General features: G+C 46.5%; 2 long non-coding RNA genes across 2 annotated transcripts; both read left to right on the top strand.

The window, feature by feature from the left end:
• The first annotated feature begins 385 nt into the window (after nt 1–385).
• LOC129591463 (uncharacterized) lies at nt 386–3,172 on the top strand. Its single transcript, XR_008690843.1, has 4 exons — nt 386–1,746; nt 1,851–2,629; nt 2,691–2,821; nt 2,939–3,172. It is a non-coding gene; the product is annotated as an uncharacterized LOC129591463 (long non-coding RNA).
• A 5,275-nt stretch (nt 3,173–8,447) lies between these two features.
• Nucleotides 8,448–9,166, top strand: LOC129591529 (uncharacterized). The gene is made up of 3 exons (XR_008690855.1): nt 8,448–8,550; nt 8,877–8,973; nt 9,123–9,166. It is a non-coding gene; the product is annotated as an uncharacterized LOC129591529 (long non-coding RNA).
• Nucleotides 9,167–10,510: the final 1,344 nt, after the last annotated feature.

The raw sequence follows: 10,510 nt of genomic DNA, 5'->3' as shown, positions 1-10,510 counted from the left end.
GAGGAAGGAAATTTCTTTAGTCAAAAAAAGAAAGAATTTCTGAAGGAAGGAAATTTTCTTGATTTCCATATTCAACAAATTCGATTTGTTTTGATAATTACAGAGCATTTAAAAGCTAGTCAAAACTCAAGTCGTGCGATAAGCAGTTAATCATGTAGGATTTTGGGGCGACGCATGAGGGGTGGTGTTATGATGTCATTTGTGTGATGTCATCGGGGATGCCCACTGCAGGAGTTCTTTTTCCCTCGTAATAGTGGTGCCGATGACCGCTGGGCACTGATGGCGCAATGACATTTGTTGGAAACTGTGGTGTTCTCGTGAATCTACCTTTACGTATTATTCCTGTTGTACTTAGCAACTCCGTTACTGCGTGTTTGTCACTTGTCGTCCTTCATATTTAGTCATCCTGCGAGCTTGCTGCTGTCAACCTGTATTATTAAAGTCATACTTATTTACGTACTTCTTTACATACATGCATACATCACAATTGGCGTGAAGTTTCGAACTTATGCTGGTTTCTCCGTATTCCTTACGGCTTTGATTTACTACTGTTTTTCGCCAATTTGCTACGCCCTTCTTATGCTATCGTGGGGGAGAGGATTGCTACATCCTGCCTAGGACTCCGCCCACGAGTTTGTTGATGCATCCCCATCCCTGGCTTCTCCTGCCACTACTGCTTAGGCGACAGATGCTCGCTTCCTTTCTACTCCACAATGCTGGATAAATTTGGATTCCTTCCTGTTTCGGTACCATAATGCTGTACCATCTACTTTAGCGTTCCGCCCTGGAACACAGTTCAGAAGACGACAGGATGATCCGTAGCCATGTACAGCAACATATGTACTACGATATCCGCTACCAGCTGACCTTCACGGTGCAGCGCCAGTGGATTTGTTGGAATTTTCCACTTCGCCCATTACTGGACGATATGGATACCTGGTCCTTCCCGCCAGCGGGAGGAATTTGAAGATGTTGCCATGGCTGACACAGTTCATTTGCTCCATGCAGCAAGCCCCATTCTCAACCAACAGCACCGTATGTACGATGTGTTCAACGTACAAATTCCAGTACACATCCTTCCTGTTATCCTACCACGTACTACGTAGCACGTACCGTACAACACTACCGCTTCCTTGGATACCGGTGCGAAGCAGCTAGAGAAGCGCTGTTCCTGACGTACAGTACAAGAATGCAACCTGCAGTGCCATCCAAACGGCGCCGTACTCGACTGTTGGACTGCAGAAGTGAAGTACTTAAGTACAGTTTTTATATTAGTGTTTGTTTACGTGGATTACTTAACTTACAATAATTATACGGTTGCCTGGTTATTCATACAATTTCGTTCGTTCATGCTAGTACTGTTCCTTCATACAGTGTACGTACAATTACAGTTTCTAATTACAATTTCCTGATTACATTACGTATCATGTTTCTTTGATACGTGGGGACGAATGTGGTGTTCTCGTGAATCTACGTTTACGTATTATTCCTGTTGTACTTAGCAACTCCGTTACTGCGTGTTTGTCACTTGTCGTCCTTCATATTTAGTCATCCTGCGAGCTTGCTGCTGTCAACCTGTATTATTAAAGTCATACTTATTTACGTACTTCTTTACATACATGCATACATCACAGAAACTAACTGCTTTACAGATGTCGAAGAGATGTACATCAGCGAGCTGGCACATCCGGTTGCGGCTGGAATTCTTCTTAATCTGGATAGTGTTACCCAGTTACGAATGAGCCGGTAAGTCACCTGCTTTGCTGACCCCAGTGAATTATACGAGAGGATAACATTTGACGGCTACGAAGATTTGGCATCTTCTAATAATTTCGTCGCATTTGCTATAGGGTATGCACGCTCTGGAATGACCTTATTCGCGACCGTGCCGCTAGCGAACGCATCATCACTGATCTCCACCCGTTCCGCGGATGGCAGGATTCTGTGCTAAACACGCCACTGAATTTCACAATGAGAAAAATTCTTATTTCGATTACCAGCTGGTGGCTGTGCTCGATCGTACTATTTGCGGAATACGCGAACAGTGGCGTTCGTGGGAAGTGAAAGGAATTATAATAACGGTTTATTATTCAACGTCGCCTTATCGCAATTAATAATGCTGCTGGTTATCGACATCCTGAAAGCCAAGACATTTCACCTGCATAGGATTATTATTAAGAACGATTGGGATAACGACAACCGTATAGGGCGTCGTTTTCTGCACTTGTACGAAGATCCTCAGAACGGAAACTATGAATGTGGTGTGCTGGCGGAACTGATGACAGTGTGCGAGAACTTGCTTTTTCTGAAATACGGTGCGTCCGATCCCCTCCGCAACTGCCGACTCCTGAATACACAGTTCTACCAGGACGGATCGCCTTGGCCGGAAAGATCGCAGCAAACGTTTTTCCAGTTAACCGATCTGGGGCTGCCTTTGGTTGTTCCGTTTCTTCGTTTCCGCTCCACAGAAACGGCCACTGAACAATGCCGACGCTTGTTAGCCGCGCTCAACGACAACTGCCCTGCTGTTAGTAAACAGGTTAAGATAAGTTCATAAAGCCCACGCGCACTGGGTGCAGACGCTGACGTATCCCGCACAGTGGGCCGAGATTCGCAAGTTTCTAAAACTGTTAGTAGTACGGACTTTCTCGCTGCGAATGCGCTTTCGAGTGTAATGTTCGCTTTTGCAGATTCTGCAGCTTGGGGGTGGACTAGAACGCACAGGCTTGGGATACAGTAGACCTTCGGAAACTGAACGTGTCGAGAATAAGCCGCTTAGCTCTTCATCTGCTGGACGGGTTCTACATGCATTGATATAAAGGTTGTCACTTTACTGGGCCCGCGCTTACTGTGCCCGCGCTCAAGCTCTGACTGAGACTCTGACTGCTCAAACTCAGACTCTGACCACTAAAACTGAATTTTATATTGAATTTCTTAGGTTTCTTAACCTAAGAAAACGCTGACAAACCTAAGGAAAAACTTAAGAAACCTAAGAAACCTAAGAATAACCTAAGAAACCAAAGAAACCAGCGGATGCCTGCCAGCGGAAAAGGGACAGGACAGACCGTGATGGGCGTAGCAGTCAACCGGCTTAGAACACTTTGTGCAGCTGAGCGGTTCACAAATTTTGGCGCCGAGTCAAAGGCTTACCAAGATTTTCAGCGTGTCATCGTCGAGGAGGTTGCCGATATGCGCAGAAGGTAACGCGTTGAGCCATATACCAGATTCCGGCCTCGAGCCGTATGTAATGCTGCATATTCACTTGCTGTTTAAATTAAAATCTTCATGCGATCCAGGTAACTTCGGCGCGTGTCCTTTTTTCCGCGCGGCCGATACCACGCTACCAGATATGCCGCAGTTATTGTGGTTGTTCGCAAGGCATCTGTGAGCAGGACGCCATCCGAATGAAACCGAGAAGCATCATTATACAACATCATACTGCGAGCCCTCTGCAATGCTGGAATCGAGTCGTATCCGGAGCCTGTGGGTTTTCTGCGAGAGAACGGAAAACGACCGGACGGAGCCCCACGTTGGAAATGGTACCGCGGACAGCCGTTAGTGTGGGACGTGACGTGCAGAGACACGATGTGCGATTCATACATTGATGCGACTTCAAAGTGTGCTGGCGCCGCCGCCGAACTGGCTTGCCGGGAGAAGATTGGAAAATACAAGTCGCTTACTGATCGCTGCATTTTTGTCCCCTTTGCATGTGAGACTTTTGGCACTTGGTGCGAGACCGGCATTGTTACGCTAAAGGAGATTGGAAAGAAGTTATTTTTAAGGACGGGCGAGAGCCGCTCTACTTGTTTTTTATTTCAGCGTTTAAGTTTGGAAATAATGCGTGGGAATGCCATGAGTGTGTTATGTACGGTCCCTTCTCGTGCTAATTGGGACAAGTTTTTCATTTGAATGTATTTCTGTGAGCGATGCTCGTCTCCGTACATATTGCACATAAAGTTTACATCATTAAAATGCACCAATGGGGAAGTCGAGCCCCGGCTGCGTCGAAAGATCCGCTTAGGGAATGCCACTGCACCAAGGTGCGCATAATGACAGACGATGTAATTGTCTTGCACTGCGAGTGTGCGCTTGCAGGCTAACACACAACTTGTGCACAATTTTGCAGCTGTAATAACAGTGACTAATAAACTGTTTTTTCAAGGTCTAAACATTCTGATGTTAAGCGTCACGAAGAAAACTTTTTAAAGATACTATCACATTCAGCGGCACTCACTTTCCAGTCGTCATGAACGCAACTTCATGCTACTTTCGCCAGTTCCAATTGCATTCAGGTGGGAGGGAGCTGAACTACGGTAACACCGTGCTGGTGCAGCGCGATAACGGGCAGTGGTGGCTGGGATTCGTTCAGGATATTGACGGCGACTATTTCTTCGTTGACTTCGATTCGACCACCGTCAGCGCCCAGTGGATCCATTCCAGCCATCTATGGTGGCACCATGTTCTACGGTTCAATATTCCGCCGAATGTAGGCTCCTCCTTGCAAGTGGCGCTTCGGGATGGAGATGGTGGACCGATGGTTCTCCGCAGCGGCACCTACATCAAACAGTTCTGCCGCACGTTCATCGTTGTGCGCTTAGATAATGATCAGCAGGTGACGTCGGCGCGATGCTGTATCGTGCTTAGGCAGGAGCTAAATGCGCAAATACCTTCAACAATCGGGGAACCCAGTATTTACGGCCGCGTTAACGGGTTTGTCTTTCGGAAACGTGTCATTGAATTTCCTGCGGCGTATTTATTGCGGGACGTGGTTAGTATGCCGAAGTTTCTGGCTGATACGTGCCGGTTGAAGCTGGGCAGTGCCGACCCCTGTAGTTCTAGGTGTGGGTTCACCCGACTCGATGGCACGAGTTTCTTCCATTTCGGCTGCAATGGCATGCACCAGCAGCTCGGTCAGGGTTATGAGTTCAATGTTGGTTGTCGTTTCTTTATGCGGGTGGGGATCAGCACAGTCACATTCGTCTGTGCGGAAGTACACGGCCACGCCGGCGGACGCAGCATGTTGTGGGACAACGATTCTCTGAAGGAAGCTTGTGAAAGTTGGTTTGCGGCGCAGCAATCAAAACCAGTTGATGCTGGCAACGTTAATGACTGCAAAATCCTGGCGCGTCAGTGGGGTGAGCTAACGAAGGATTCAAAAGGCTTATTTATTGCGTTTCAGGACATGTGTAACACGCTGCGAGCGCCAATTTACGAAACCATTGTAAATTTGTCGGAGGTGGTTCTTGATGTAGAATTCGTGCACTTTCGATGCAGCCATCAGCTTCTCAAGTTTTTCGAGACTGCCTCTGTCACCGTATTTTCTATTCTGAACTTTTTCATTGGCCAGATTTTCTGGCTAAAGGGATCTTCTGTTGTCTTATACTTTGGTGTTATCATAATACATATTATGAGTGATTCAACATGAATATATTAGCATTGAGCAGCCCTTTTTTAAATTCATCACTCCTTTTGCAGTCGGTGCGGAAGAAATAAGTATCAGTGGTCTTCCACATCCGGTCCTCGCGTGTGTGCTGCTCAATATGGATGTTGTTAATCAGTTACTAACGAGCCGGTAAGTCAACTGTGGTGGGTATTGACGTTTTGTAGGTAGTACTACCGCCGCCCGCCACTACTGGGTAGCTAGGCTGCCTAGGCAGCTGGGTTGTATTAAATTCTTAATTAATACAGACTAGTACAGGCATTACAGGTATTTTGTTGCTCGCCAAAGAATTAAGCAAACAGTACAGTAATGCTTCTGGCTATTCATTAACTGTACGTGTAGCACCAGGATACATACTGTAAATTTGCACTGCTTCCTCTTTGACATTTCTTTCGTTTTTAGGGTGTGCGTGCTGTGGGAGTTAGTTTTAAGGGAATACGTAGCCAGTCGAAACCTACTCTTTGATATCACCAAGACGCATAGTGCCGGTTTCCCTGCAGCCAGTTTCTTCTTTCACTATAGATTCGTCACGATGTTGGACCGCACAGTGTCCAAGCATACGCGAACGGTGCTTTTCCTTGAAAGAAAGACTCTCGGTAATGTGGATAATCTCTATCGCAGCTCACTCGCCGGAAACCTGGCAGTTCTGACAAAGATACTGAAACTCAAGGGTATTTCCATACAAACCGTAATCGCCAAGAACGGCCAGGATTACAAGCTTGCTCCGATACGGCCGTTCTTTGCATTCCGGAAGAGTCATGATCTGCAGTCACATCACTGTCATGCGCTATCGGAAGTAATGGCCGTATGCAGAAAGTTGGTGTTAATCGATTATGCCGCGTCCCAGTTTAGTTGGATCCGACGATTGCTGTATAAGTTTTTCGACAATGGTCCATCGTCATGGCCAGGAAATATGCCGTTTATTCAAAATGGAAGGCAGCCGCAATTGCCAGTGGTTATTCCGTTTCTGCGCATGCATTCGACGGAAACACCGACAGAACAGTGTCGCCGCTTTCTAGCCGCGGTCAACGACAATTGTCCGATCGTTAGTCAGCGTCTGCAGCGCAAGTTCGCCGGTATACATGCGAACTGGGTGCAGACGTTGGCCTATCCTCAGGGTTGGACCGGCATTCGCTCGTTCTTCAAACTGTAAGCATAGTGATGCACTTATTGAGCGCATGGCAAGGGTGCTGATCGCCGGTTATTTCTGCAGGTTCAGCAGTTTTCACCTCGATCACAGTGCAGAATGGTGGGATGGAGTGGACCTGCGAGTGCTCGACGTGTCTGTGTTGAGCCGGTTTGCCATGCACATACTGGACGGATGTTACAAGGACTGATACGAGCTTCAGATTATCTTGCTTGCATTGACAAGAGGATAAAGTGGACACTGTTGGATTGTTGGAACTTGGAACTGATACTTAAATTGTACAACTAATAGTTTTTTATTGCAGCAGTCGCACACAATTATTTGGAGAAACTGACTTTTGGCAACCGGGCTTTCATAAGCAATGTAATTTCCCCAAACTTCTAATACACTCTCAAGTATAGCACCTTGACTTACAGTATGTTGGTCTTTTATGTTCGTCTGAAACATTGCTGTACAGGAATATGTGAATAATTAGTACGCTCTGAGTATTTGTGTATCTAAACAAACCTTAGAAACTGACTACTACCAAAGAGCGAGATGGTCCGCTGGGGGATAGAGGGTTCGATAATAATTTGGGTTACACCGTAACAGCCCGTCAATTAACTACATCTGCGGCTCGAGATTAAATATCCAGTACGAGAATAGAATAAACGCACTCATAATATAATTCACAATCCACATCGAATATTCACAGTGCTAAGAAACGGGAAATTCAGTTCTCCTGGCCTGTAAATAGTGCGACTGTGAATCTGTGATATACCGTATATTACAGTATGGAATACACTTCGCTGCACATTAAATTGTGCATGCTGCAAACGCAAACATCATCAACGCACAGTCATGTGCGTTGGTGACATGAGCGACATCGTCTAAGAGCTGAACTGACTGAACTGAACTGACATATTATCCGGTGTGGAAACTGCCATGGAGAAGTACTTCTACGGCAAGCTATAAATAACAGATAGTTGGAATTAATTTTGTTTTTCGAAGTTTATTGCTGTCAAGTGTGCAATTTCTTAAACATTTCTTATTTATTCACATCCACTCATCGATATTCAGTTTCCAGTCGCCATGAACGCCACATCACGATACTTTCGCCACCTGCATTCAGGCGCGCGCGAGCTGAACTACGGGAACACCGTGCTGGTGCAGCGCGACAACGGCCAATGGTGGCTGGGATACGTTCAGGATATTGATGGCGACCAGTTCTTCGTCGATTTCGATACGACAACCATCAGCGCCCAGTGGATCCATTCCAGCCATCTTTGGTGGCACCATGTTCAACGGCACACTGGTATGCCAAATACAGTCTCCTCCTTGCAAGTGGCACAGCGGGGAGCCGATAGCGGACCGATGGTTTTCCGCCCTGGCACCTTCGTCGACCAGTTATGTCGCACGTTCTGCCGGTTCTGCGTAGTGGGTTTAGAAAGTTATCAGCACTCAACGGTGGCGGATTGCTGCATTGTGTTAAGGCAGGAACTATGTGCTCAAATACCGACAACAAACGGGGAACCGAGTATTTTCGGCCGCGTTAACGGGTTAGTCTTTCGGAAGCATGTCATTGAATTTCCTGCGGCGTATTTATTACGGGACGTGGTTAGCATGCCAAAGTTTCTGGCTGACACATGCCGGTTGAAACTGGGCAATGGCGACCCCTGTATGGCCAGCTGCGGGTTCACTCGTCATGAAGGCACGGGCTTCTTCCATTTCGGCTGCAATGGCACGCACCAACTGCTTGGTCAGGGATATGAATTTGATGTTGGTTGCCGTTTTTTTCTGCGGGTTGGTATCAGCAGAGTCACATTCGTCTGTGCGGAAGTACACGGCCACGCCGGCGGACGCAGCATGTTGTGGGACAAAGATTCTTTGAAGGAAGCTTGTGAAAGCTGCTTCGTGGCGCAGCAGTCGAAATTATTTGGTGGTAGTATCGTTAACGACTGCAAAATGTGGGTGCTTCTGTGGGGTGAGTTAACGAGTGGCTACTCAGAACGTTTATTTATTGCTTCTCAGAGCAGCTTTAACAGTCTAGGAGTAGGAGCGCCCATATACGGAATAACTGTCATCGATGGTTCGTGATGTATGATTCATGCACTCGTAAAGCAGCGATCAGCTTCTAGAGGTTTTCGGCACAACATCTTTCAATATACATTCTGAATTTGCTGTTCAGGGCTACAGAAGACATTATTAGCCAAAATCTCCGGCCAATAAAATTTCTGTTGTAAGCAGTAAGGTGATAATGATATCATAATAATTTGCATTGCGCCCTTTTGAAATTCACTTCTTTTGCAGACGGTTCCGAAGAAATAAGTATCGATGATCTTCCACATCCGATCCTCGCTTATGTGCTGCTCAGTCTGGATGTCGATAGCCAGTTACGAACGAGCCGGTAACTCAGCCGTGTTACTTGTAATTTTTAGCTCGCAAACGAATAATAGCGTACAGTTATTTTTTGGCTATCCATTAACTGTACGTGTAGCACCACGAAGTTCTGCCTTGCTTCCTCTTTGATCTGTTTTTTTTTGCTGCGTGTTTTAGTGTGTGCGCGCTATGGAAGCTGCTTCTACTGGAATATGGAGCCAGTCGACACATACTCTTTGACATCTCGAAGACCCCTAATGCACGTTTCCCCGCTGCCAGATTCTGCTTCCAGTATAGCTTTGTGACGATGGTGGACCGTACCGTGTCCCAGCATACACGAACGGTGATTGTCCTTGAAAGAAACACGCACGGCGAAGGTGATAGTCTGTATCGCAACTCACTGGTCGAAAACCTGTTAACCCTTACAAAGATACTGAAAGTCAAGGGTATTTGCCTGCAAAGGATAATCGCAAAGAACGGTCAGGATTATAAGCTTGCTCCAGTTATGCCGTTGCTGGGTTTGCGAAGGAGTGATGATCGCAAATCCCATTACTGTGATGCGCTTTCGGAAGTAATAACGATCTGTAAGGAGCTGGTGTTACTAGACTATGCCGCGTCGGAGTCTCTTCGCATCCGAAGATTGCTGTATCTGTTATTCGACAACACTGCTTCTTCATGGCCAGGAAATATGCCGTATAGACGAAATCTAGGCAAGCCGGAATCGCCGGTGTCTGTCCCGTTTCTGTGCATTCATTCGACGGAAACACCGGCTGAGCATTGTCGCCGCTTTCTTGCCGCGGTCAACGACAATTGTCCGGTCGTAAGTCAGCGTATGCAGTTAAAGTTCGCAACTGTGCATGCGAACTGGATGCAGACGTTGGCTTATCCTCAGGGTTGGACCGGCATTCGCTCGTTTCTCAAACTGTAAGCATAGTAACACATTTAATGAGCGCATGGCAGGTTGCTGATCGCCGGTTATTTGTGCAGGTTCAGCAGTTTTCACCTCGATCACAATGCAGAGTGGTGGGATGGTGTTGATCTGCGAGTGCTCGACGTATCTGCGTTGAGTCGGCTGGCCATGCACATACTGGACGGATGTTACAAGGACTGATACGGGCCTCTGATTGTCCTGCATGCAGTGACAGGCGCCCAAATTGTTGGAGTTGATATTTAAATTGTAAAATATGCTATGGTTTTTTATGCTGCAGTGCAGTTAATAATTGGCCACGAGTACTTATTTTTGGCTTTTGCACACAATTACTTACTTATTTGGAAACATTGACTTTTGGCAGTAAGTATGCGTCCCGCCCTTACAGTAAGTATGTTCATAGCAAATTTGCGCCTTGACTTATGTTGGTACACATACTTGACTTATGTTGACACATTGGTACGCAGGCGACAGGAATACATATAACGCTATGACTATGAGCATATGTGTGTTTGAAAACAAACGTTTGTCACCTAAAAACTAACTACCACGATCAAAGTGCGAAATCACGCGTTAGAGTATCACGTCGCTAAAGCCTGCCTGCTAAATGGGCCGCACACTGCACACAGCTTAGATC

This window comes from Paramacrobiotus metropolitanus, unplaced genomic scaffold, assembly GCF_019649055.1.
Source record: "Paramacrobiotus metropolitanus isolate TYO unplaced genomic scaffold, Prichtersi_v1.0 Parri_scaffold0000046, whole genome shotgun sequence".
NCBI classification, from domain to species: domain Eukaryota; kingdom Metazoa; phylum Tardigrada; class Eutardigrada; order Parachela; family Macrobiotidae; genus Paramacrobiotus; species Paramacrobiotus metropolitanus.
Note: the sequence above shows the minus strand (reverse complement) of the source record. Positions and strands in the feature narration are given on the sequence as shown.